This window comes from Oncorhynchus gorbuscha, linkage group LG15 (genome assembly GCF_021184085.1).
Source record: "Oncorhynchus gorbuscha isolate QuinsamMale2020 ecotype Even-year linkage group LG15, OgorEven_v1.0, whole genome shotgun sequence".
In the NCBI taxonomy this organism is placed as follows: domain Eukaryota; kingdom Metazoa; phylum Chordata; class Actinopteri; order Salmoniformes; family Salmonidae; genus Oncorhynchus; species Oncorhynchus gorbuscha.
In genome coordinates, this window is record NC_060187.1 from 34,265,156 (window position 1) to 34,292,361 (window position 27,206).

At 44.0% G+C, this 27,206-nt stretch overlaps 1 protein-coding gene across 1 annotated transcript in view; it reads right to left on the reverse strand.

The window, feature by feature from the left end:
- The window catches only part of LOC123997472 (ephrin type-B receptor 1-B-like), a 164,248-nt gene that overhangs the window by 136,116 nt on the left and 926 nt on the right, over window positions 1-27,206 (reverse strand). The gene's annotated exons all lie outside the window — the stretch shown is intronic.

Sequence of the window (27,206 nt, forward strand, 5' to 3'; positions counted from 1 at the left end):
CAATGTGAAACCCAGGCTACCTAAATACGGCTCCCAATCAGAAACAACGAGAATCACCTGACTCTGATTGAGAACCGCCTCAGGCAGCCAAGCCTATGCAACACCCCTACTCAGCCGCAATCCCAATAACTACAAAACCCCAATACAAAATACCACAAAATAAACCCATGTCACACCCTGGCCAGACCAAATATATAACGAAACACAAAACACTATGACCAAGGCGTGACAAGTACACTGCAGTTATTCTGAAAATACTGCATCCAAAATACCAGTCGACAGCAATTGCTGCACTTTTACTGCAGTTTCGAAACTGCAATATTTCTTAGGATATAGATTTTTTTAAATTACACGCCAGGACAGAGGATTTTTTCACGCTGCATATTTCAGCACTCTGTAGTCCCGTTCTGTGAGCTTGTGTGGCCTACTACTTCACGACTGAGCCATTGTTGCGCCGCAACGTTTCCACTTCACAATTACAGCACTTACAGTTGACCGGGGTAACTGTAGCAGGACAGAAATTTGACAAACTGACTTGTTGGAAAGGTGGCATCCTACTGTATGCCTGTGCCACATGGAAAGTCAGTGAGCTCTTCAGTAAGGCCATTCTACTATTGAGATTGCCTATTGAGATTGCATGGCTGTGTGCTCAATATTATACATGTCAGCAACAGGTGTGGCTGAACTAGCTGAATCCACAAATTATAAGGGGTGTCCACATATTTCTGTATATATAGTGTGTCTACCTCCACCACTCCAGTATCCGTCACCTTACCCCTATACATATCTACCCCCATCACTCCATTATCCCTGTCACCTTACCCCTATACATATCTACCCCCATCACTCCATTATCCCTGTCACCTTACCCCTATACATATCTACCCCCATCACTCCATTATCCCTGTCACCTTACCCCTATACATATCTACCCCCATCACTCCAGTATCCCTGTCACCTTACCCGTATACATATCTACCTCCATCACTCCAGTATCCCTGTCACCTTACCCCTATACATATCTACCTCCATCACTCCAGTATCCCAGTCACTTTACCCCTATACATATCTACCTCCATCACTCCAGTATCCCTGCACATTGTAAACATGATATTGGAACTGACCCTGTATATAGTATGCTTACTTACTTCCTGTGTTCTTCATATTTCTTCTTATTTCTCGTGTTTTTTTCCAGTATTACATTGTTATTAATTATTGCATTTTGGGGATTTGAGTTAGCAAGAAAGGCATTTCACAGTACTTGTGCATGTGACATTAAAACTTGAAACAAGGTAAAATGGTTTATGCCAGGTTAGGGCAGGTCCTTCAAGAATGCCATTCTCCTCATTCATAAAGAGCTACTTGTGCAGGTATATAGCTCTGCCACTTAGAGGTGTGAGTTTATGGGCGATTTGCCCTATTTTTGAGGTGCTTTTGCCTTTGTCCTCTGTAATATTTAGAGCTGAGCAATTAACCGAAATATCAGTTATTTTTCATATTTTAAATAACACTTTTAAATGATGTCAGTTCAATTATTTGAATTCCATTTTGTGCGTTTTTTTTCTTCTCCTGTGTGCTCGAAGCTGAGTTTCTGTAGAGATAAATCAGATAAAGCCCAACAGTATGATGTATTAGGGACTTGTGGTTTCCAACAGGCCAATATTCTACATAGTTTAGCGCAGAAAATGTGGTAATTTACTACAATTACCATAACCCATTGCGCACCCGCTTACCTGTCTGGTCTGTGTGGAGCAGACATTGAGACTTCATCGACAGAGACAAGAGAGAATGCGCGAGAGGGATAGAAAGCAGATGCTTTGCGAGGTATCTCTACCTGAAAATACATGATCTAAGTGACTGATAGTCATAAAAGTCGTAAAAGTATGCCCTAGCTGCAGCTCTATAGAGAGGAGATGATGACTTGGAATGAAATAAAGTCATCAAGTAAAACAAATATTTTATTAAAGTAAAGTAATCTATCAGCACTAGTAATATTGCATGTTTTTTTTTTATCGTCAACAACTATTTTTAATCAATTTGGCTATTTTATAAATTAGGCTACATCTCTGGATCCAGTCTTCTCCATTACCTGCACTGTAAATAAATACCACCTATTTTTGCACCTGATCTAGGCTATACAGATTGATTAAGTACTCCGGAACCTCCTTACTAGGCTGTCGGTTCCTCTATCTTTAACAGAAGCCCAAACAGAAAGCAGAGTGTCCATTGGGATTCTAACAACATCCTGTCATGTCCTTGTCGTGAGCGTCCCAGCAAACCCAATCAGTGGTGATGATTAAGTTAGACTGTTTCCCCTCTGGCTATATTATGTATTATACTTATGTAACACCGCCTTGCTATTTTATTATCCCCATCACTTCTTAGCCAAGCAGGCAGGTAGGTAAAGAGAAAATGGGGGTGGATGGATGAATGTTCTTCTGAGAGAGAACAAGGCAGCTCTGGGAACAGATAAAGTGTCTGTCTCTCTCTTTCTGTTTATGTTTGTGTGTGTGCTTCCATGTCATTTCAGCAAGCCATGACACCCACCATATCAGATTTCTTTTTAATCGTTTCTGTAGTTAGAACGAGATAAGATTAGCATTCCTGCAACATTATTTTGTTCAAACATAATTTGATCTCAGATTTTAATTGATAGGATTCATATAATGTTCAATTAATACAGTACCTAACATCCAATTTGGACAAAACGTAAGACATGAGGAATATAAAGAATTGGTCAAAAACCACCCACAGACCCCCACAATCTACACCAATCCCACCCTAACAACAAATATAAAGTAGCAGTTCTCTATCGTCCTCCATCAGCACTGGCCTGTACCCTACTTGAACTAAGCTCTCTCCTGGCCCCTTACACTAAGTCTGAATTTGTCCTGCTAGGTGACCTAAACTGGGACATGCTTAAACCACCTGAACAAGTCCTAAAGCAATGGGACTCTCTCAATCTTCCTCAGATTATTACCAATCCCACAAGGTACGACTCTAAACACCCAGAAAGGGCTACTCTCCTCGATGTTATCCTCACAAATAATACTGATAGGCATTAGACTGGTGTTTTCTGTAATGACCTGAGTAATCACTGTTTTACAACCTGTGTTCGTAATGGCTGCTCAATGAAACGACCTGTCCTGATTTGTCATAGATGCTTGCTAAAAAACTTTAATGAGCAAGCCTTCCTTCATGAACTGGCCTCTGTAAAATTGTCTAGAATCAGCTTGAGGGGGTGGATGTCAGAGACGCTTGGACTTTAAAAAAATATTTCTAGTGTATTGTTAACAAACATGTCCCCATAAAGTAAATGATAATTAAAAACAAGTTCAGGCACTAGTTCGACCGTGATCTTGCATTTGGCGAAAGGCTCGGTACACGCGCAGTCAGGCTGACTGGCCAAAGTTAGTTACGGAGCAGTTCTCTCTCTGTGGGTCGAATCACAAGAAGTTCTGGAAAACGATTAACTTCTTATGGCTGGGGGGCAGTATTGAGTAGCTTGGATGAATACAGTGCCCAGAGTAAACTGCCTGCTACTCAGGCCCAGACGCTAAGATGCAGATTATTAGTCGGTTTTGATTGAAAACACTCTGAAGTTTCTAAAACTGTTTGAATGATGTCTGTGAGTATAACAGATCTCATATGGCAGGCAAAAAACAGAGAAGAAATCCAACCAGAAAGTGGGAAATCTGAGGTTTTGTAGGTTTTCAAGTCTTTGCCTATTCAATATACAGTGTAAAATTTGGTCCGATTGCACTTCTTAAGGCTTCCACTTGATGTCAGCAGTCTTTATAACCTTGTTTCAGGCTTCTACTGTGAAGGGGGAGCGAATAAGAGCTGTTTGAGTCAGGTGTCTGGAAGAATGCCATGAGCTCAGTCTCGCGTGCGGCCGTGAGCACGAGCTCTTTTCCTTTCTAAAGACAAAGGAATTGTCCGATTGGAATATTATTGAAGATTTATGATAAAAACATCATGTAATGGAACTGTCGTCTGAACTAAATGCCTGCACCTTGTGGATTTGGATTTGTGAACTAAACGCACTAACAAAAAGGAGGTATTTGGACATAAATGGACTTTATCGAACAAAACAAACATTTATTGTGGAACTGGGATTCCTGGGAGCGCATTCCGATGAAGATCATCAAATGTAAGTGAATATTTATAACGCTATTTCTGACTTCTGTTGACTCCACAACATGGCTTGTTTTGGCCTCTGAGCGCTGTATTCAGATTATTGCAAAAAAGCAGAAGAGCTTTTTTGAAATCTGACACAGTGGTTGCATTAAAGAGAAGTATATCTTTAATTCCATGTATAACACGTGTATTTTTATCAACATTTATGATGAGTATTTCTGTAAATGGATGTGGCTCTCTGCAAAATCACTGGATGTTTTGGAAGCAAAACATTACTGAACATAAAGCGCCAATGTAAACTGAGATTTTTGGATATAAATATGAACTTTATCAAACAAAACATACATGTATTGTGTAACATGAAGTCCTATGAGTGTCATCTGATTAAGATCATCAAAAGGTTAGTTATTAATTTTATCTCTATTTCTGCTTTTTGTGATTCCTCTCTTTGGCTGGAAAAATTGCTGTTTTTTTCTGTGACTAGGTGCTGACCTAACATAATCATATGGTGTGCTTTCGCTGTAAAGCCTTTTTGAAATTGGACACTGTGGTGGGATTAACAACAAGTTTATCTTTAAAATGGCGTATAATACTTGTATGTTTGAGGAATTATAATTATGAGATTTCTGTTGTTTGATTTTGGCGCCCTGCACTTTCACTGGCTGCTGTCAAATCGATCCCGTTAACGGGATTTCAGCATTAAGAAGTTAAAGACCTGGAGAATAAACCCTCCTCCCCACAGCTGCACATGTCCCTTAATGTGACAAGAAGCACATGGCAGAGCTCTTTAAATCACCACTTCATTAAGTCAGGATTCCTATTTGACTCAACCATGCCTTCTTGCCCATCCAACATTTCCTCATCTTACACCCCTTCTAATGCGACTAGCCCCGATGCTCCTCCCTCTTTTTCCCCTGCCCCGCTACAAAGTTTCTCCCTACAGGCGGTTACTGAGTCCAATGTGCTAAAGGAGCTCCTTAAACTTGACCCCAAAAAAACATCTGGTTCAGATCGTTTAGACCCTTTCTTCTTTAAGGTTGCTTCCCCTATCATCGCCAAGCCTATCTCTGAACTTTTTTTAACCCGTCTCTCCTCTCTGGGGAGGTGCTCATTGCTTGGAAGGCAGCCACGGTTCGTCCTTTATTTAAAGGGGGGAGATCAAGCTGATCCTAACTGTTACAGGCCTTTTTCTATTTTGCCCAGTTTCTCGAAAAACCTGTCAATAATCAACTGACTGCCTTTCTTGACATCTATAGCATTATAATATAATAATAATAATAATATATGCCATTTAGCAGACGCTTTTATCCAAAGCGACTTACAGTCATGTGTGCATACATTCTACGTATGGGTGGTCCCGGGGATCGAACCCACTACCCTGGCGTTACAAGTGCCATGCTCTACCAACTGAGCTACAGAAGGACCACATTATCTCTGGTATGCAATCTTAAAGGTCCTCAATGATGCCACCATTGCCCTTGATTCTACACAATGTTGTGATGCTATTTTTATTGACTTGGCTAAAGCTTTTGATACAGTAGACAATTTCATTCAAGTGGTTCGGCTAAGGAGTATTGGTGTCTCAGAGGTCTTTGGGCTGGTTTGCTAACTACCTCTCTCAAAAAGTGCAGTTTATAAAGTCAGAACATCTATCTCAGCCACTGCCTGTCACCAAGGAAGTACCCCAAGTCTCAATCCTAGGCCCCATGCTCTTCTCAATTTACATAAACAACATAGCTCATGCAGTAGGAAGCTCTCTAATCCATTTATATGCAGATGATACAGTCTTATACTTAGCTGGCCCCTCCCCAGATTTTGTGTTTAAAAGTTATACAACAAAGCTTTCTTAGTGTCCAACAAGCTTTCTCTGCCCTTAACCTTGTTCTGAACACCTCCAAAACAAAGGTCATGTGGTTTGGTTAAAAAAATGTCCCTCTCCTCACAGGTGTGATTCCTACATCTGAGGGTTTAGAACTTGAGTTAGTCACCTCATACAAGTACTTGGGAGCATTGCTAGACGGTATACTGTCCTTCTCTCAGCACATATCAAAGCTGCAGGCCAAAGTTACATCTAGATGTGGTTTCCTCTATTGTAATCACTCCTCTTTCAACTCAGCTGCCAAACTATCCCTGATTCAGATGACCATCCTACCTATGCTAGATTACGGAGACGTAATTTATAGATCGGCTAGATGTTTTTCACCATTCACCATCAGATATCCCACCAATGCTCCTTATAGGACACATCACTGCACTCTATAAACCTCTGTAAACTGATCATCTCTGTATACCCATCGCAAGACCCACTGGTTGATGCATATTTATAAAACCCTCTTAGGCCTCACTCCCCCTGTCTGAGATATCTACTGCAGCCTTCATCCTCCACATACCATCCCCGTTCTGCCAGTCACATTCTGTTAAGGTCCCCAAAGCACACACATCCCTGGGTAGCTCGTCTTTTCAGTTTGCTGCAGCTAGCGAATGGAACGAGCTGCAATAAACACTCAAACTGGACAATTTTTTTTATCTCAATCTCTTCATTCAAAGACTCAATCATGGACACTCTTACTGACAGTTGTGGCTGCTTTGCGTGATGTATTGTTGTGTCTACCTTCTTTCCCTTTGTGCGGTTGTCCGTGCCCAATGTTTGTACCATGTTTTGTGCTACTACCATGTTGTGCTGCTGCCATGTTGTGTTGCTACCATGTTTTGTCATGTGTTGCTGATGTTGATGTCTTAGGTCTCTCTTGTCATGATGTGTGTTTAATCCTATATTTTCTATTCATTTTTTTATTTTATTTTTTATCCCAGCCCCCCATCCCCGTTGGAGGCCTTTTGGTAGGCCACCATTGTAAATAAGAATTTGTTCTTAACTGACTTACCAAGTTAAATAAAGGTTCAATAAATAAAATAAAAACAAACTATGGCATGGAGTATTGTTACTTCATCCTATGTTATGTATTCTCAGTGAATTTGGTGATGTTTTTATCCCCCTGTTCATAGAAATTAGTCATAGAAGTTGGTAGGTTTATGTCCCATTGTACATCCTGATATTACAAGGTTCTGACCACTAGATGGTGCTGTTCCTGCCATTAGGTGAACAATCTGAGAAAGAGGAGTTCGACAACCACCGTCTTGAGCTCTTTAAAATGGAATGACCTGTGTGTGGTTGTGTGTGTGTACGTCATTTCCTCTCTGTGCTCCTCTCAGATAGATAGAGCATCGCACCTCATTGTCTCGGCCCCATCAGGTAAAAATAACAGAGCATTCAGCTGCACCTCATTGGTTCTGGTGCATAAGGGAAATAATGGGGCATCCTGCCGCACCTCAGTGGTAATTCACTTATCTGGTCCCGCTGCTGTATGCACTTCTACAAAATATAAGACCCACACAGATATTATTTAGGGAACTAATGTGTAAAAGCATATGAGTGAATAATTGAAACATATTACATTAAGAAGGGATACTATGGTATGTACATACATTTGAAGTCAGACGTTTACATACACCTTAGCCAAATACATTTAAATTCAGTTTCACAATTCCTGACATTTAATCCTAGTAAAAATTCCCTGTCTTAGGTCGTTAGGATCACCACGTTTGTGTCATAGAAGGGTGTTATGTCTGTACAATATGTTTATCACACCATTACCGAATCTGTACAAGTTCTGAACCTTTCCTGATAAATGTCTTTACTTTGAACATCCAAACTTGCAACCTTTTGAAAGCACTCAAATCTGAGGAGACATACTGTACATAATAAAAACAGACCATATTTAGATCTCTAGCACTAAACAATCTTCAGATCTTGTGTAAAAGAATGCCAGATATAGCTATACTTGAAACATTCCTCCATCCTGACAGGTATAGTTGAAGTCGGAAGTTTACATACACCTTAGCCAAATACATTTAAACTCAGTTTAAACTCTTCACAGGGTCTTTTGCTGTTGTTCTGGGATTGATTTGCACTTTTCACACCAAAGTACGTTCATCTGTAGGAGACAGAACACATCTCCTTCCTGAGTTGTATGATGGCTGCGTGGTCCCATGGTGTTTATACTTGCGTACACTTGTTTGTACAGATGAACGTGGTTCCTTCAGGCGTTTGGAAATTGCTCCCAAGAATGAACCAGACTTGTGGAGGTCTTCAATTTTGGCTTGGCTGATTTCTTTTGATTTTCCCATGATGTCAAGCAAAGAGGCACAGAGTTTGAAGGTAGGCCTTGAAATACATCCACAGGTACACTTCCAATTGACTCAAATTATGTCAATTAGCCTATCAGAAGCTTCTAAAGCAATGACATCATTTTCTGGATTTGTCCAAGCTGTTTAAAGGCACAGTCAACTTAGTGTATGTAAACTTCTGACCCACTGGAATTGTGATACAGTGCATTTTAAGTTAAATCATCTTTCTGTAAACAATTGTTTTACACTCAGGTTGGAGTTTTAATGACTCCAACCTGAGTGTATGTAAACTTCCGACTTCAACTGTATACTATAACAAAATCCATACATATACAGCATACCGTACTATGGTGTGATATCAGTGGCGGTCTGTGCCTTTTTAAGATGAGGGATTTAAATATTTTATTTATTTATTTTACCACTTTTTGTGATATCCAATTGGTAGTTACAGTCTTGTCCCATCGCTGCAACTCCAGTACGGACTCTGGAGAGGCGAAGGTCGAGAGCCATTCATCCTCCTAAACACGACCACTGCCAAGCCGCACTGCTTCTTGACACACTGCTCACTAAATCCGGAAGCAAGCCGCACCAATGTGTCAGAGGAAACACCGTACAGCTGACGATCGATGTCAGCGTGCATGCGCCCGGCTGCCACAGTGCGATGCTAGAGTGCGGTAGGACAAGGGCATCACAGCCAGCCAAACCTTCCCTAACCCGGACGACGATGGGCCAATTGCGTGCCGCCTCATGGGTCTCCTGGTCGCGGTCGGCTGCAACACAGACCGGAAACAAAGTGACGCCTCCAGATCTCCGATGCAGTGCCACTCGGGAGGCCATATTTCTATTACAGCATATTGGATGTCATTCATATTCCATTCACCCACTTCAATGCAACAGCGATAGGTTTAGGCTACTATATGAGGATTCTACAATCTATGAATGAAAGTTGACAACGTAGGTGCACACAGGTCTAGAGAAAATTTTGAGGTGACAGACAATAACACATGGATAGACAGTGACAGATTCAATACCACCTTGCACACGTTTGCCTGCATTTTGCTGATGTAGGGTATAATCACTAGTCCAACAGTTGCAAACGAGAGTTTCTATTGGACAAATTCAGGTATGTTTATCCCCATTTCGAACTGTTTGCTTTTGTTTAAGAAACGCTTTTTCTACAGAATCGGTGGAATGAATACACCCTTGATCACACATGGTTCACTTTCATAGCAGACATGTTGTATTCCTTCTCGTATCTATGCGCTCTCCTCCTCTCACCTTTCCTTTTGCTTGACTTCAATGCACAACACATCAGCTGTTTGTTACCAGGCAAAAAAAAACTTTCCAAGCCAAACCATATCATAACAATTACACAGCCTACATCGCTGTCATCATATTAGCTAAAGTAATGTCATAGTAAACATAGCTAATATAACTAATGTCAGTAAACCTGCTACAATCATGCAGTAACGTTACAGTGTATAGTCAGTTAGCAGTTTAGCACTTACACAGGCGGGCCCCATGGCAATAAATTAGTAAAACCAAAAGCTTACATTGAGTTCCAGTGTTTTGTTGGATAGTCATAGCCAGCTAACTAAAATAGCATTCCTCTGTTTGAGCAGGGTTTTTAAGTAGGCAAACTAGCTATCTGTATTTGCTAGCTAAGTACGTGAAACTCACTCTCTCACTTCTCCTTCATTTTGTAAGAAATTCATTTGTTAAAAACTATTGACTTTCTCTCTCTTTGAGCCAACAACTCACCACAGTGACTTCCGGCGCCGACTGAGATGGCCGCCTCGCTTCGCGTTCCTAGGAAACTATGCAGTTTTTTGTTTTTTTACGTGTTATTTCTTACATTAGTACCCCAGGTCATCTTAGGTTTCATTACATACAGTCGAGAAGAACTACTGAATATAAGATCAGCGTCAACTCACCATCAGTACGACCAAGAATATGTTTTCCGCGACGCGGATCCTGTGTTCTGCCTTACAAACAGGACAACGGAATGGATCGCATGCAGCGACCCAAGGAAACGACTCCGAAAAAGAGGGAAACGCGGCGGTGTTCTGGTCAGACTCCGAAAAAGGGCACATCGCGCTCCACTTCCCAGTATTCTTCTTGCCAATGTCCAGTCTCTCGACAACAAGGTTGATGAAATCCGAGCAAGGGTGGCATTCCAGAGGGACATCAGAGACTGCAACGTTCTTTGCTTTACGGAGACATGGCTTACTGGGAAAACGCTATCCAGGGCGGTGCAGCCAACGGGTTTCTCCACGCATCGCGCCGACAGAAACAAACATCTCTCTGGTAAGAAGAGTGGCGGGGGCGTATGCCTCATGACTAACGGGACATGGTGTGATGAAGGAAACATACAGGAACTCAAATCCTTCTGTTCACCTGATTTAGAATTCCTCACAATCAAATGTAGACCGCATTATCTTCCAAGAGAATTCTCTTCGATTATAATCACAGCCGTATATATCCCCCCCAAGCAGACACATCGATGGCTCTGAACGAACTTTATTTAACTCTTTGCAAACTGGAAAACATTTATCCGGAGGCTGCATTCATTGTAGCTGGGGATTTTAACAAAGCCGATCTGAAAACAAGACTCCCTAAATTTTATCAGCATATCGATTGCGCAACCAGGGGTGGTAAAACCTTGGATCATTGTTACTCTAACTTCCGCGACGCATATAAGGCCCTGCCCCGCCCCCCCTTTCGGAAAAGCTGACCACGACTCCATTTTGCTGATCCCTGCCTACAGGCAGAAATTAAAACAAGAGGCTCCCACACTGAGGTCTGTCCAACGCTGGTCAGACCAAGCTGACTCTACACTCCAAGACTGCTTCCATCACGTGGACTGGGACATGTTTCGTATTGCGTCAGATGGGAATATTGACGAATACGCTGATTCGGTGTGTGAGTTCATTAGAACGTGCGTCGAAGATGTCGTTCCCATAGCAACGATAAAAACATTCCCTAACCAGAAACCGTGGATTGATGGCAGCATTCGCGTGAAACTGAAAGCGCGAACCACTGCTTTTAATCAGGGCAAGGTGTCTGGCAACATGACTGAATACAAACAGTGCAGCTATTCCCTCCGTAAGGCTATTAAACAAGCTAACCGTCAGTACAGAGACAAAGTGGAATCTCAATTCAATGGCTCAGACACAAGAGGCATGTGGCAGGGTCTACAGTCAATCACGGACTACAAGATGAAATCCAGCCCAGTCACGGACCAGGATGTCTTGCTCCCAGGCAGACTAAATAACTTTTTGCCCGCTTTGAGGACAATACAGTGCCACTGACACGGCCTGCAACGGAAACATGCGGTCTCTCCTTCACTGCAGCCGAGGTGAGTAAGACATTTAAACGTGTTAACCCTCGCAAGGCTGCAGGCCCAGACGGCATCCCCAGCCGCGCCCTCAGAGCATGCGCAGACCAGCTGGCCGGTGTGTTTACGGACATATTCAATCAATCCCTATACCAGTCTGCTGTTCCCACATGCTTCAAGAGGGCCACCATTGTTCCTGTTCCCAAGAAAGCTAAGGTAACTGAGCTAAACGACTACCGCCCCGTAGCACTCACTTCCGTCATCATGAAGTGCTTTGAGAGACTAGTCAAGGACCATATCACCTCCACCCTACCTGACACCCTAGACCCACTCCAATTTGCTTACCGCCCAAATAGATCCACAGACGATGCAATCTCAACCACACTGCACACTGCCCTAACCCACCTGGACAAGAGGAATACCTATGTGAGAATGCTGTTCATCGACTACAGCTCGGCATTCAACACCATAGTACCCTCCAAGCTCGTCATCAAGCTCGAGACCCTGGGTCTCGACCCCGCCCTGTGCAACTGGGTACTGGACTTCCTGACGGGCCGCCCCCAGGTGGTGAGGGTAGGCAACAACATCTCCTCCCCGCTGATCCTCAACACGGGGCCCCACAAGGGTGCGTTCTGAGCCCTCTCCTGTACTCCCTGTTCACCCACGACTGCGTGGCCACGCACGCTCCAACTCAATCATCAAGTTTGCGGACGACACAACAGTGGTAGGCTTGATTACCAACAACGACGAGACGGCCTACAGGGAGGAGGTGAGGGCCCTCGGAGTGTGGTGTCAGGAAAATAACCTCACACTCAACGTCAACAAAACTAAGGAGATGATTGTGGACTTCAGGAAACAGCAGAGGGAACACCCCCTATCCACATCGATGGAACAGTAGTGGAGAGGGTAGCTAGTTTTAAGTTCCTCGGCATACACATCACAGACAAACTGAATTGGTCCACTCACACTGACAGCGTCGTGAAGAAGGCGCAGCAGCGCCTATTCAACCTCAGGAGGCTGAAGAAATTCGGCTTGTCACCAAAAGCACTCACAAACTTCTACAGATGCACAATCGAGAGCATCCTGGCGGGCTGTATCACCGCCTGGTACGGCAACTGCTCCGCCCTCAACCGTAAGGCTCTCCAGAGGGTAGTGAGGACTGCACAACGCATCACCGGGGGCAAACTACCTGCCCTCCAGGACACCTACACCACCCGTTGTTACAGGAAGGCCATAAAGATCATCAAGGACATCAACCACCGAACCACTGCCTGTTCACCCCGCTATCATCCAGAAGGCGAGGTCAGTACAGGTGCATCAAAGCTGGGACCGAGAGACTGAAAAACAGCTTCTATCTCAAGGCCATCAGACTGTTAAACAGCCACCACTAACACTGAGTGGCTGCTGCCAACACACTGTCATTGACACTGACCCAACTCCAGCCATTTTAATAATGGGAATTGATGGGAAATGATGTAAATATATCACTAGCCACTTTAAACAATGCTACCTTATATAATGTTACTTACCCTACATTATTCATCTCATATGCATATGTATATACTGTACTCTACATCATCGACTGCATCCTTATGTAACACATGTATCACTAGCCACTTTAACTATGCCACTTTGTTTACTTTGTCTACACACTCATCTCATATGTATATACTGTACTCGATACCATCTACTGTATGCTGCTCTGTACCATCACTCATTCATATATCCTTATGTACATGTTCCTTATCCCCTTACACTGTGTATAAGACAGTAGTTTTGGAATTGTTAGTTAGATTACTTGTTGGTTATCACTGCATTGTCGGAACTAGAAGCACAAGCATTTCGCTACACTCGCATTAACATCTGCTAACCATGTGTATGTGACAAATAAAATTTGATTTGATTTGATTTGATTTGACATGTTATGCACTGCAGTGCTAGATAGCTTATGCTTTCAGTACTCTGATCCTATTGTAGGTTGGAGGACGTCCTCAGGAATTTGTCATAATTACTGTGTACATCAATGGAAGGGTGAGAACCATGAGCCTCTTAGGTTTTGTATTGAAGTCAATGTACCCAGAGGAGGACGGAAGCTAGCTGTCCTCTGGCTACACCATGGTGCTACCCTACAGACTGCTGTTGAGGCTATTGTAGACCTTAATGGCAAAACAGTGTATTTTAATCAGTTATTTGGTGACGTGAATATATTTTAGTAAAGTTTTATCTAAAAATGATAACTTTTTAAATGTTTTACAATTATTTTTAAAAATTAAATTCAGTGAGAAGGATGGTCCTCCCATTTCGCCCTCTGAGGAGCCTCCACTGTATGGTACTGTAAAAGCTGTGTGTTTCATAGTCAGTGAACATGAATGATCAGACTTGGACCCTGTCTTTCCTCTTGGCCTCTGTGTTCATCCTCGTTCCAGTCACAGTGCCCTCCCTCCCTAACATTCTCTCTCCTCCTGCCCCACCTTCTCTCCCAGGATTCCTCAGTCTGTGTGACTATGAGTGGAGGAGAAGCAGAGAATAGGAGAGACGTGATAATGAGACCGTCAGCGGCAGGCAGGCAGCGCCACACACTGAATCAACAGGCTCTCCTGAAACAGCAGGGGAAAAGAGTCCAGACCTCCAATGCTCCCCAACCCAACCCAGCCAGACGCTGATTAAAAGCCAGGTGTCTATTTTAGACAGACAAAATAAAGGGAATATTCAGGAGAGCCCAGTAGTTTCAATTAGTGAACTCCGGGGTTCTGTTTGAGTGCTCTACCTCCTCATTACTGTAATCTGGGCCGTGGTTTAGGAGGTGGAAGGTGGTTACTGCTTTGAGCGACTTGAAGGGAATCCTAGTATAGATATTAATAGCCGTTTTAGACATGCTGGGATGGGGTAGGTGTGATTAGATAGTTTGGAAATAGCTGAAAAGTTATCTCTACTCTAGTGAGAAGACAGTATCTGTTCTGTCTTAAATAATAAATAGGAAGATTGCTGTATAAGGAATGATGAATGTAACACCAAAAAGACATTTGAACACAGCAGGGTTTTAGAACAGTTTGTTCCCACTCATACGGGCCAGCAGCATATCACAGCAGAGAGGTACTGTGTGGGCTCAAAGACAGAAAGGCAGGAGTTAGAGTTTAAAGTAACAAATATTCAAATTAGATAGCTCAAAAACAGAGTACTCAATACTCAGATCTGAAAATCTGTAAAGATGTGCCGGATTTTCTGAAAAACATGTAAGGAAGAGTAATTGCTGATTATATCAAACATTATGATCACCTGCTCTTTCCATGACATAGACTGACCAGGTGAAAGCTATGATCCCTTATTGATCCCATTTCAATCATTGTAGATGAAGGGGAAGAGACCAGTTAAAGAAGGATTTTTAAGCCTTGAGCCAATTCAGACATGGATTGTGTATGTGTGCCATTTTGAGGGTGAATGGGCAAGATAAAAGATTTAAGTACCTTTGAAAGGGGTATGGTAGTAGGTGTCAGGCGCACCGGTTTGTGTCAAGAATTTGAGGCTGTTCTGAGGGCAAAAGAGTGTGGAGCGGTGCAACTCTGTCATGTTTTGTCATTGATTATCATGCCTTGTCCCTGTTCTTCTCCTTCTATTCGTTTCCCTCTGCTGGTCTTATTAGGTTCTTTCCCTCTTTCTATCCCTCTCTCTCCCCCTCCCTCTCTCACTCTCCCGCTCTCTCTTCTCTCTATCGTTCTGTTCCTGCTCCCAGCTGTTCCTATTCCCCTAATCAATCATTTAGTCTTCCCACACCTGTTCCCGATCCTTTTCCCTGATTAGAGTCCCTATTTCTCTCCTTGTTATTCGTTTCTGCCCTGTCGGTTCCTTGTCTAGAATTCACCGTGCTGTGTTTGTGTATCGCCCTGTCGTGCCGTGTTGTCCTCAGATGCTGCGTGGTGAGCAGGTGTCTGAGTCTGTTTGGTTCAAGTGCCTTCCCGAGGCAACCTGCTGTTCACCTGCTGTTCAAGATCGAGTCTCCAGTTTGTCCTCGTCATTTCGAGTGAAAGTTGTGTTTTTTTTTATTGTATTTACTTTACTGGATTAAAGACTCTGTTTTCGCCAAGTCGCTTTTGGGTCCTCTTTCACCTGCATGACAGAAGGAACCGACCAAGGAATGGACCCAGCGACTTCAGACGCTCGTTACACTGCCGTCGAGATCCAAGGAGCCATGCTCGGCAGACACGAGCAGGAATTGTCTGCTGCTCGCCATGCCGTGGAGAACCTGGCCGCTCAGGTTTCCGACCTCTCTGGACAGTTCCAGAGTCTTCGTCTCGTGCCACCTGTTACTTCCTGGCCTGCCGAGCCTCCAGAACCTAGGGTTAATAACCCACCTTGCTACTCCGGGCAGCCCACTGAGTGCCGCTCCTTTCTCACGCAGTGTGAGATTGTGTTCTCTCTCCAAACCAACACATACTCTAGAGAGAGAGCTCGGGTTGCTTACGTCATTTCACTCCTTACTGGCCGGGCTCGAGAATGGGGCACAGCTATCTGGGAGGCAAGGGCTGATTGCTCTAACAAGTACCAGAACTTTAAAGAGGAGATGATTCGGGTTTTTGACCGTTCAGTTTTTGGTAGGGAGGCTTCTAGGGCCCTGGCTTCCCTATGCCAAGGTGAACGGTCCATAACGGATTATTCTATTGAGTTTCGCACTCTTGCTGCCTCTAGTGAGTGGAACGAGCCGGCGCTGCTCGCTCGTTTTCTGGAGGGACTCCACGCAGTGGTTAAGGATGAGATTCTCTCCCGGGAGGTTCCTTCAGATGTGGACTCTTTGATTGCTCTCGCCATCCGCATAGAACGACGGGTAGATCTTCGTCACCGGGCTCGTGGAAGAGAGCTCGCATCAACGGTGTTTCCCTGCTCCGCATCGCAACCATCTCCCTCCTCTGGCTCAGAGACTGAGCCCATGCAGCTGGGAGGGATTCGCATCTCGACTAAGGAGAGGGAACGGAGGATCACCAACCGCCTGTGCCTCTATTGCGGAGTTGCTGGACATTTTGTTAATTCATGTCCAGTAAAGCCAGAGCTCATCTGTAAGCGGAGGGCTACAGGTGAGCGCAACTACTCAAGTCTCTCCATCAAAATCCTGTACTACTTTGTCGGTCCATCTACGCTGGACCGGTTCGGGTGCTACATGTAGTGCCTTGATAGACTCTGGGGCTGAGGGTTGTTTCATGGACGAAGCATGGGTTCGGAAACATGACATTCCTTTCAGAGAGTTAGAGAAGCCTACGCCCATGTTCGCCTTAGATGGTAGTCATCTTCCCAGTATCAGATTTGAGACACTACCTTTAACCCTCACAGTATCTGGTAACCACAGTGAGACTATTTCTTTTTTGATTTTTCGTTCACCGTTTACACCTGTTGTTTTGGGTCATCCCTGGCTAGTATGTCATAATCCTTCTATTAATTGGTCTAGTAATTCTATCCTATCCTGGAACGTTTCTTGTCATGTGAAGTGTTTAATGTCTGCCATCCCTCCCGTTTCTTCTGTCCCTACTTCTCAGGAGGAACCTGGCGATTTGACAGGAGTGCCGGAGGAATATCATGATCTGCGCACGGTCTTCAGTCGGTCCCGAGCCAACTCCCTTCCTCCTCACCGGTCGTATGATTGTAGTATTGATCTCCTTCCGGGGACCACTCCTCCTCGGGGTAGACTATACTCTCTGTCGGCTCCCGAACGTAAGGCTCTCGAGGATTATTTGTCTGTGTCTCTTGACGCCGGTACCATAGTAACTTCTTCCTCTCCGGCCGGGGCGGGGTTCTTTTTTGTTAAGAAGAAGGACGGTACTCTGCGCCCCTGCGTGGATTATCGAGGGCTGAATGACATAACGGTTAAGAATCGTTATCCGCTTCCCCTTATGTCATCAGCCTTCGAGATTCTGCAGGGAGCCAGGTGCTTTACTAAGTTGGACCTTCGTAACGCTTACCATCTCGTGCGCATCAGAGAGGGGGACGAGTGGAAAACGGCGTTTAACACTCCGTTAGGGCATTTTGAGTACCGGGTTCTGCCGTTTGGTCTCGCCAATGCGCCAGCTGTTTTTCAGGCATTAGTTAATGATGTTCTGAGAGACATGCTGAACATCTTTGTTTTTGTCTATCTTGACGATATCCTGATTTTTTCTCCGTCACTCGAGATTCATGTTCAGCACGTTCGACGTGTTCTACAGCGCCTTTTAGAGAATTGTCTCTACGTAAAGGCTGAGAAGTGCTCTTTTCATGTCTCCTCCGTTACTTTTCTCGGTTCCGTTATTTCCGCTGAAGGCATTCAGATGGATTCCGCTAAGGTCCAAGCTGTCAGTGATTGGCCCGTTCCAAGGTCACGTGTCGAGTTGCAGCGCTTTTTAGGTTTCGCTAATTTCTATCGGCGTTTCATTCGTAATTTCGGTCAAGTTGCTGCCCTCTCACAGCTCTTACTTCTGTCAAGACGTGTTTTAAGTGGTCCGGTTCCGCCCAGGGAGCTTTTGATCTTCTAAAAGAACGTTTTACGTCCGCTCCTATCCTCGTTACTCCTGACGTCACTAGACAATTCATTGTCGAGGTTGACGCTTCAGAGGTAGGCGTGGGAGCCATTCTATCCCAGCGCTTCCAGTCTGACGATAAGGTTCATCCTTGCGCTTATTTTTCTCATCGCCTGTCGCCATCTGAGCGCAACTATGATGTGGGTAACCGTGAACTGCTCGCCATCCGCTTAGCCCTAGGCGAATGGCGACAGTGGTTGAGGGGGCGACCGTTCCTTTTGTCGTTTGGACAGACCATAAGAACCTTGAGTACATCCGTTCTGCCAAACGACTTAATGCCCGTCAAGCTCGTTGGGCGTTGTTTTTCGCTCGTTTCGAGTTTGTGATTTCTTACCGTCCGGGTAGCAAGAACACCAAGCCTGATGCCTTATCCCGTCTGTTTAGTTCTTCTGTGGCTTCTACTGATCCCGAGGGGATTCTTCCTTATGGGCGTGTTGTCGGGTTAACAGTCTGGGGAATTGAAAGACAGGTTAAGCAAGCACTCACGCACACTGCGCCGCCGCGCGCTTGTCCTAGTAACCTCCTTTTCGTTCCTGTTTCCACTCGTCTGGCTGTTCTTCAGTGGGCTCACTCTGCCAAGTTAGCTGGTCATCCCGGTGTTCGAGGCACTCTTGCGTCTATTCGCCAGCGCTTTTGGTGGCCGACTCAGGAGCGTGACACGCGCCGTTTCGTGGCTGCTTGTTCGGACTGCGCGCAGACTAAGTCGGGTAACTCTCCTCCTGCCGGTCGTCTCAGACCGCTCCCCATTCCTTCTCGACCATGGTCTCACATCGCCCTAGACTTCATTACCGGTCTGCCTTTGTCTGCGGGGAAGACTGTGATTCTTACGGTTGTCGATAGGTTCTCTAAGGCGGCACATTTCATTCCCCTCGCTAAACTTCCTTCCGCTAAGGAGACGGCACAAATCATTATCGAGAATGTATTCAGAATTCATGGCCTCCCGTTAGACGCCGTTTCAGACAGAGGCCCGCAATTCACGTCACAGTTTTGGAGGGAGTTCTGTCGTTTGATTGGTGCGTCCGTCAGTCTCTCTTCCGGGTTTCATCCCCAGTCTAACGGTCAAGCAGAGAGGGCCAATCAGACGATTGGTCGCATACTACGCAGCCTTTCTTTCAGAAACCCTGCGTCTTGGGCAGAACAGCTCCCCTGGGCAGAATACGCTCACAATTCGCTTCCTTCGTCTGCTACCGGGTTATCTCCGTTTCAGAGTAGTCTGGGTTACCAGCCTCCTCTGTTCTCATCCCAGCTTGCCGAGTCCAGCGTTCCCTCCGCTCAAGCGTTTGTCCAACGTTGTGAGCGCACCTGGAGGAGGGTGAGGTCTGCACTTTGCCGTTACAGGGCACAGACTGTGAGAGCCGCCAATAAACGCAGGATTAAGAGTCCAAGGTATTGTTGCGGCCAGAGAGTGTGGCTTTCCACTCGCAACCTTCCTCTTACGACAGCTTCTCGTAAGTTGACTCCGCGGTTCATTGGTCCGTTCCGTGTCTCCCAGGTCGTCAATCCTGTCGCTGTGCGACTGCTTCTTCCGCGACATCTTCGTCGCGTCCATCCTGTCTTCCATGTCTCCTGTGTCAAGCCCTTTCTTCGCACTCCCGTTCGTCTTCCCTCCCCCCCCTCCCGTCCTTGTCGAGAGCGCACCTATTTACAAGGTACATAAGATCATGGACATGCGTTCTCGGGACGGGGTCACCAATACTTAGTGGATTGGGAGGGTTACGGTCCTGAGGAGAGGAGTTGGGTTCCGTCTCGGGACGTGCTGGACCGTTCACTCATTGATGATTTCCTCCGTTGCCGCCAGGATTCCTCTCGAGTGCGCCAGGAGGCGCTCGGTGAGTGGGGGGTACTGTCATGTTTTGTCATTGATTATCATGCCTTGTCCCTGTTCTTCTCCTTCTATTCGTTTCCCTCTGCTGGTCTTATTAGGTTCTTTCCCTCTTTCTATCCCTCTCTCTCCCCTCCCTCTCTCACTCTCCCGCTCTCTCTTCTCTCTATCGTTCCGTTCCTGCTCCCAGCTGTTCCTATTCCCCTAATCAATCATTTAGTCTTCCCACACCTGTTCCCGATCCTTTTCCCTGATTAGAGTCCCTGTTTCTCTCCTTGTTATTCGTTTCTGCCCTGTCGGTTCCTTGTCTAGAATTCACCGTGCTGTGTTTGTGTATCGCCCTGTCGTGTCGTGTTGTCCTCAGATGCTGCGTGGTGAGCAGGTGTCTGAGTCTGTTTGGTTCAAGTGCCTTCCCGAGGCAACCTGCTGTTCACCTGCTGTTCAAGATCGAGTCTCCAGTTTGTCCTCGTCATTTCGAGTGAAAGTTGCTTTTTTTGATTGTATTTACTTTACTGGATTAAAGACTCTGTTTTCGCCAAGTCGCTTTTGGGTCCTCTTTCACCTGCATGACAAACTCAATATTAGAAAGGTGTTCTTAATGTTTTCAAATCAAATTTTTATTAGTCACATGTGCCGAATATAACAGGTGTAGGTAGATCTTACAGTGAAATGCTTACTTACGAGCTCCTAACCAACAAAAAAAAGTATATATACACTACTGTTCAAAAGTTTGGGGTCACTTAAAAATGTCCTAGTTTTTGAAAGAAAAGCAATTTTTTTCGTCCATTTAAAATTACTTCAAATTGATCAGAAATGCAGTGTAGACATTGTTAATGTTGTAAATGACTATTGTAGCTGGAAACGGCAGATTTTTAATGGAATATCTACATAGGCGTAGAGAGGCCCATTATCATCAAAGATCACTTCTGTTTCAATGGCACGTTGTGTTAGCTAATCCAAGTTTATAATTTAAAAAAGCTAATTGATCATTAGAAAACCCTTTTGCAATCATGTTAGCACAGCTGAAAACTGTTGTGCTAATTAAATAAGAAATAAAACTGGCCTTCTTTATGTAACCGATGTGAAATGGCTAGCTAGTTAGCGGTGGTGCGTGCTAATAGCGTGTCAATCGGTGACTTCACTCCCTTTGAGACCTTGAAATAGTGGTTCCCTTTGCTCTGCAAGGGCCGCGGCTTTTGTGGAGTGACGATGCTTCGTGGATGTCAGTTGTTGATGTGTGCAGAGGGTCCCTGGTTTGAGCCCGGGTATGGGCGTGGGGTCGGACTAAAGTTATACCGTTACATTTAGACTAGTTGAGTATCTGGAGACACAGCATTTGTGGGTTCGATTACAGGCTCAAAATGGCCAGAAACAAAGAACTTTCTTCTGAAACTCGTCCATCTAGTCTTGTTCTGAGAAAGGAAGACTATTCCATGTGAGAAATTGACAACTGAAGATCTCGTACAACGCTGTGTACTACTGCCTTCACAGAACAGAGCAAACTGGTCTAACCAGAATAGAAAGAGGAGTGGGAGGCCCTGGTGCACAACTGAGCAAGACGACCAGTACATTAGAGTGCTAAACTGGCAGCTTCATTAAATAGTACCCGCAAAACACCAGTCTCAACGTCAACAGTGAAGAGGCGACTCCGGGATGCTGGGCTTTTAGACAGAGTTGCAAATAAAAAGCACACATACATATCGAAGAAGGGCCAAAAAAAAAAAGATTAAGATGGGCAAAAGAACACACTGGACAGAGGAAAATTGAAAAAAGTGTTATGGACAGACAAATCTAAGTTTGAGGTGGTCGGATTACAAAAGAAGAACATTTGTGAGATGTAGAAAAAATGAAAAGAGGCTGGAGGAGTGCTTTGGTGATGGTAATGTGGGAGATTTGTACAGGGTAAAAGGGATCTTGAAGAAGGACGGCTATATCGCTCCATTTTGCAACACCATGTCATACCCTGTGGACGGCGTTTAATTGGAGCCAATTTCCTCCTACAACAGGACAATGACCCAAAGCACAGCTCCAAACTATGCAAGAACTATTTAGGGAAGAAGCAGTCAGCTGGTGTTCTGTCTATAATGGAGTGGCCAGCACAGTCACCAGATCTCAACCCTATTGAGCTGTTGTGGGAGCAGCTTCACCGTATGGTACGTAAGGAGTGCCAATCTCTTCAGATTACCTCAACAAATTGACAACTAGAATGACAAAGGACTGCAAGGCTGTAATTGCTGCAAATGGAGGACACAATTATTGGAGGACACAATTATTGGAGGACACAATGACGAGCAAAGTTGGAAGGACAGAATTATTATTTCAATTAAAGATCATTATTTATAACCTTGATAACCTTGACTATATTTCCTATTCATAACTCACATTATGTATTTTTTCATGGAGAACAAGGACATTTCTAAGTGACCCCAAACTTTTGAATGGTAGTATATATATAAATATAAAACACGAATAAGAATAAAAAATAAAAGTAACAAGTAATTAAAGAGCATCAGTAAAATAATAATAGTGAGACTATATACAGGGAGTACCGGTACAGAGTCGATGTGCGGGGGCACCGTTTAGTCGAGGTAATTTAGGTCATATGTACATGTAGATAGTTATTAAAGTGACTATGAATAGATGATGACAACAGAGAGTAGCAGCGGTGTAAAAGAGGGGAGGGGGACAATGCAAATAGTCTGGGTAGCCACTTGATTAGATGTTCAGGAGTCTTATGGCTTGAGGGTAGAAGCTGTACACTCAGTGTATATTATGTATGTAGTGGTAGAATATATTAGATACAATTACAATGGGTTCTTGACTAAAGTAAAACCAGGCTCTAAATGTTTGTGTAACGTAAGCAATAGCTACAAGAGGCTGGAAGTTCAGTCATATCTAACTTCTGATTTTATTACACGTCAACAGGTTAACCATGTAATGATCAACATCCATGTTGGGCATGTTTTTGGGGAGGCAGAGAGCAGACTTCATAAGAAGACCTAGGTGCAGAGGAGGAGAGTGTGGTGGGAATGTGAGCGAGGGATACACTCTTGACTCCATAGGGAGTCCTCCCGGTGGATCAGAGGATGGAAAGATGATGAAGGGATGATACAGGCGCTCCACAGGCGGTCTCCTCTGTTCCCACTCCTTTCTCACACTCACCTAAATCTCTGTACATCCAGTACACACCCAACAAGCCCGTATGCACGTGGACAGGTACACTGGCACGCGTGGATGAGTACGAGTGCGTGTGCGAACGAACGCATACTTACACAGCTTCTCAATTGAGTAATTTCCATAGTAAATTAAACAGGTGCATGAGCAGTCCAGTATTTCCATGAGGAGGAATGGGCAGGGATTATCTGTCAGATATTCATTGTTTCTGGAAGGGGAGGAGGAGAATAGCAGCAGGCCCCTGATCAATGTGGAGCACAGGCCATTAAGGATCAGAGAAAAGAGTGTACAGAGCCTTGCTCTGACCAGGAGAATGTACTGGGCCTAATTCAGCTTCTTATATGGTCTTCTTTCACTGAAAACCCCAAACGGTTTGATATATTTCAGTCATGATACACCTATGAGCATCTACATAAAGATCAGCGATGCCCTCCCTTAACCCATGACCACCACCTGCCCTCTGCACAACCCCACACCTGGACTTTCAGTGCAGCTGAGTGCCCATGTAGCATCTGTGTGATATCCACTGTGAACTCCCTCCCCCTATCCCCTCTTCCCCCAATGCCTCTTGCTCCTAAAGTATCTCCGCCTACTCTCTCACACAAGAATACTTTAAGGTGGTTTTCCATTAGATTTGCCCCTCCTCACCTGCACTCACACTGACCTCCGCATACAACAATATACTGCTGTTAGTGTGAGCTTAGGGGCCTATGGAAAAAAAGATAATGATTTAAGATCTTATCCTACCTATCATACCATAATAGCCCATCACTCCATATTACTACATTCTCTGCTCTATTTTGTGATCTATATGCCAGAGAGAGAAAAAAAAGCTCAGATCAAATAAATATGGAGCACAATTATAGGCTACATACTGTATATGTAGTATTGAGATACAGTGCATTCGGAAAGTATTCAGACCCTTTGACTTTTTCCAAATTTTGTTACTTTACAGCCTTATTCTAAAATGGATTAAATGTTTTTTTCCCCTCATCAATCTACACACAATACCCCATAATGAAAAACAGGGTTTTCTCAATTTTTGCTATGCATCTTTTGTGGCAGTGATTACAGCATAGTCTTCTTGGGTATGATGCTACAAGCTTGGCACACCTGTATTTGGGGAGTTTCTCCCATTCTTCTCTGCAGATCCTTTCAAGCTCTGTCAGGTTGGATGGGGAGCATCGCTGCACAGCTATTTCCAGGTCTCTCCAGAGATGTTCAACCGGGTTCAAATACGGTCTCTGGCTGGGCCGCTCAAGGACATTCAGAGACTTGTCCCGAAGCTACTCCCGCGTTGTCTTGGCTGTGTGCTTAGGGTCGTTATCATGTTGGAAGGTGAACCTTTGCCCCAATCTGAGGTCCTGAGTGGTCTGGAACAGGTTCTCATCTGAGATTTCTCTCTAATTTGCTCCATTCAACTTTCCCTCGATCCTGACTTGTCTCCCAGTCCCTGAAAAACATCCTCACAGCATGATGCTGCCACCACAATGCCTCACTGTAGGGATAACGCCAGGTTTCTTCCAGACGTGACACTTGGCATTCAAGTCAAAGAGTTCAATCTTGGTTTCATCAGACCAGAGAATCTTATTTGTCATGGTCTGAGATTGGGCTGTCATGTGCCTTTTACTGAGGAGTGGTTTCCGTCTGGTTGTCCTTCTGGAAGGTTCTCCCATCTCCACAGAGGAACTCTGGAGCTGTGTCAGAGTGATGATTGAGTTGTTGGTCACCTCTCTGGCCAAGGCCCTTTTCCACCGATTGGTCAGTTTGGCCAGGTGGCCAGCTCTAGGAAGAGTCTTGGTGGTTGTAAACTTCTTTCATTTAAGAATGATGGAGGCCACTGTGTTCTTGGGAACCTTCAAAAGCTGCTGACATCTTTTGGTAACCTTCCCCTGATCTGTGCCTCGACACAATCCTGTCTTGGAGCTCTACGGACAATTCCCTTGACCTTATGGATTGGTTTATGCTCTGACATGCACTGTCAACTGTTGGACCTTATATAAACAGGTGTGTGCCTTTCCAACTCATGTCCAATCAATTGAATTTACCACAGGTGGTCTCCAATCAAGTTGATCAAGGATGATCAATGGAAACAGGACACACCTGAGCTCAATTTCGAATCTCATAGCAAAGGATCTGAATACTTATGGAAATAAAGTGTCTTTTTATTTTAAATACATTTGCTAAAAAAAATTAAAACCTGTAATCGCTTCGTCATTATGGGGTATTATGTGTCGATTTATGGGGATTTATTTGACAAAAAACATTTTAGAATAAGGCTGTAACGTAAGAAAATGTGGAAAAAGTCAAGGAGTCTGAATACTTTCCGAATGCACTGTATACTACTATCTTAACGTGTCTCTTTTACTCATGTAGATATTAACAGGAGACTTTTCCCTTTGTGAGAGTGGTATGTATGTGGGAGTGTTCTCCTTTGAACTGAATGATTCATAATGTCACGGTGATTGCCAAGAAGTGTACAATTCAATTACAATGACAAGCCATCATGAAATGAATATGCTCTCTCAATTTGAAATGAGAAATCTGACTCCAACTCTGTAGGAACTTACAGTAATAGCATCATCAGACAACCAGGAGTCATTTACGGTGTGCAATCAAATAGATACTCAGCAAAGGGTTAATTAATGGTCATGGAGTTTTATTTGCACAGAAGGACAAGTTTTGCATTAAACATTATCAGATACTTTGGTATGTCTTCCATAGCTCAACCATGTTTATGTTTTAACAACTATAACATGGGCGAGCATTAAATTATAACCATTTGGGTAGGTGCACAAATTTCTCTCTCAAACTAGCAAATTAACTATGACCCTTGCGAGTCTCAGCTTCACATATATGGCTAGAAGAATCTGAACTTCTCCACCAAAATGCAGCTCTATTCATTGTTTCTCTCTGACCCACTAAATGTTTACTTTAGTAGAGCATCTAGCTCCGGGAACCTGCCTATGTTTCACCATACACGATCTATCTAAAGGAGGAAACATCACTAACCCTCCATTTTCTTGGTTTTGAAAGCCCTTGCTATCTCCTCATCTCCCTCTGTTATTGATAGTGACTCAGTGTCCATATGAGTAAGTGACTATAGAAAAACATTTTTTTCCTGTTAAAAACAGAGAGGGACCATTTCTAAACACTGTCATCTATGCACAGAAAGACAGTGCTTGTCTGTATGCAAGGTTCTGGTTGCAGCAGGATCAAAGCTAATGCAGAGCCAAACAGTGTGTACCTATCTGTTAAATATACATTCTGCATGTACATATTCTACATTCAACCCTACATTCAACCATCTCTTAGAACCTCATTATTATATATTCTGTTTCTGTTGACAGTATAGTTGGCAGAGTTTCCAGTCATATTTCTAATGCCAATTTCTGCCTGTCAAATGAACATAATATCCTAATGAAATAATTGTGGTCATGACTAAGACCTGTGGCAGCTTTCAGAGAATTACCCATTATTTACAAATGACTCATTGACAGAGGGCGGCCTGAAACCATGCACAATTGCAATAGATTAAAACATTGCTGCATATAATCTACATTCATTTAAATTAATCTCATTACCATAAACAACAAACCTTAAGGGCCCAAATGTGTCTCATTTGGCCGAAAATTATACATTTTCCATTTTGTAAAAGACACTGGTTGAAAATACTTTTTATCTAAAATAAAATAAAAACGAAATTGGTTTCTGTAATCATCTGTCACGCCCTGACATTTTTAGCCTTTTTATTCTCTATTTGGTTAGGTCAGGGTGTGACTAGTGTGGGCAATCTGTTGTATTTTCTATGTTGGCCTGGTATGGTTCCCAATCAGAGGCAGCTGTCTATCGTTGTCTCCAATTGGGGATTATACTTAGGCAGCCTTTTTCCCACCTTGGTTAGTGGGATCTTGATTTTGTATAGTTGCTGTTTTAGCCTGCAGAACTTTAAGTCGTTTTGTATTTTGTTGTTTTTTCGGTGTTCATTTTAATAAAAGTAATATGTTCGCCT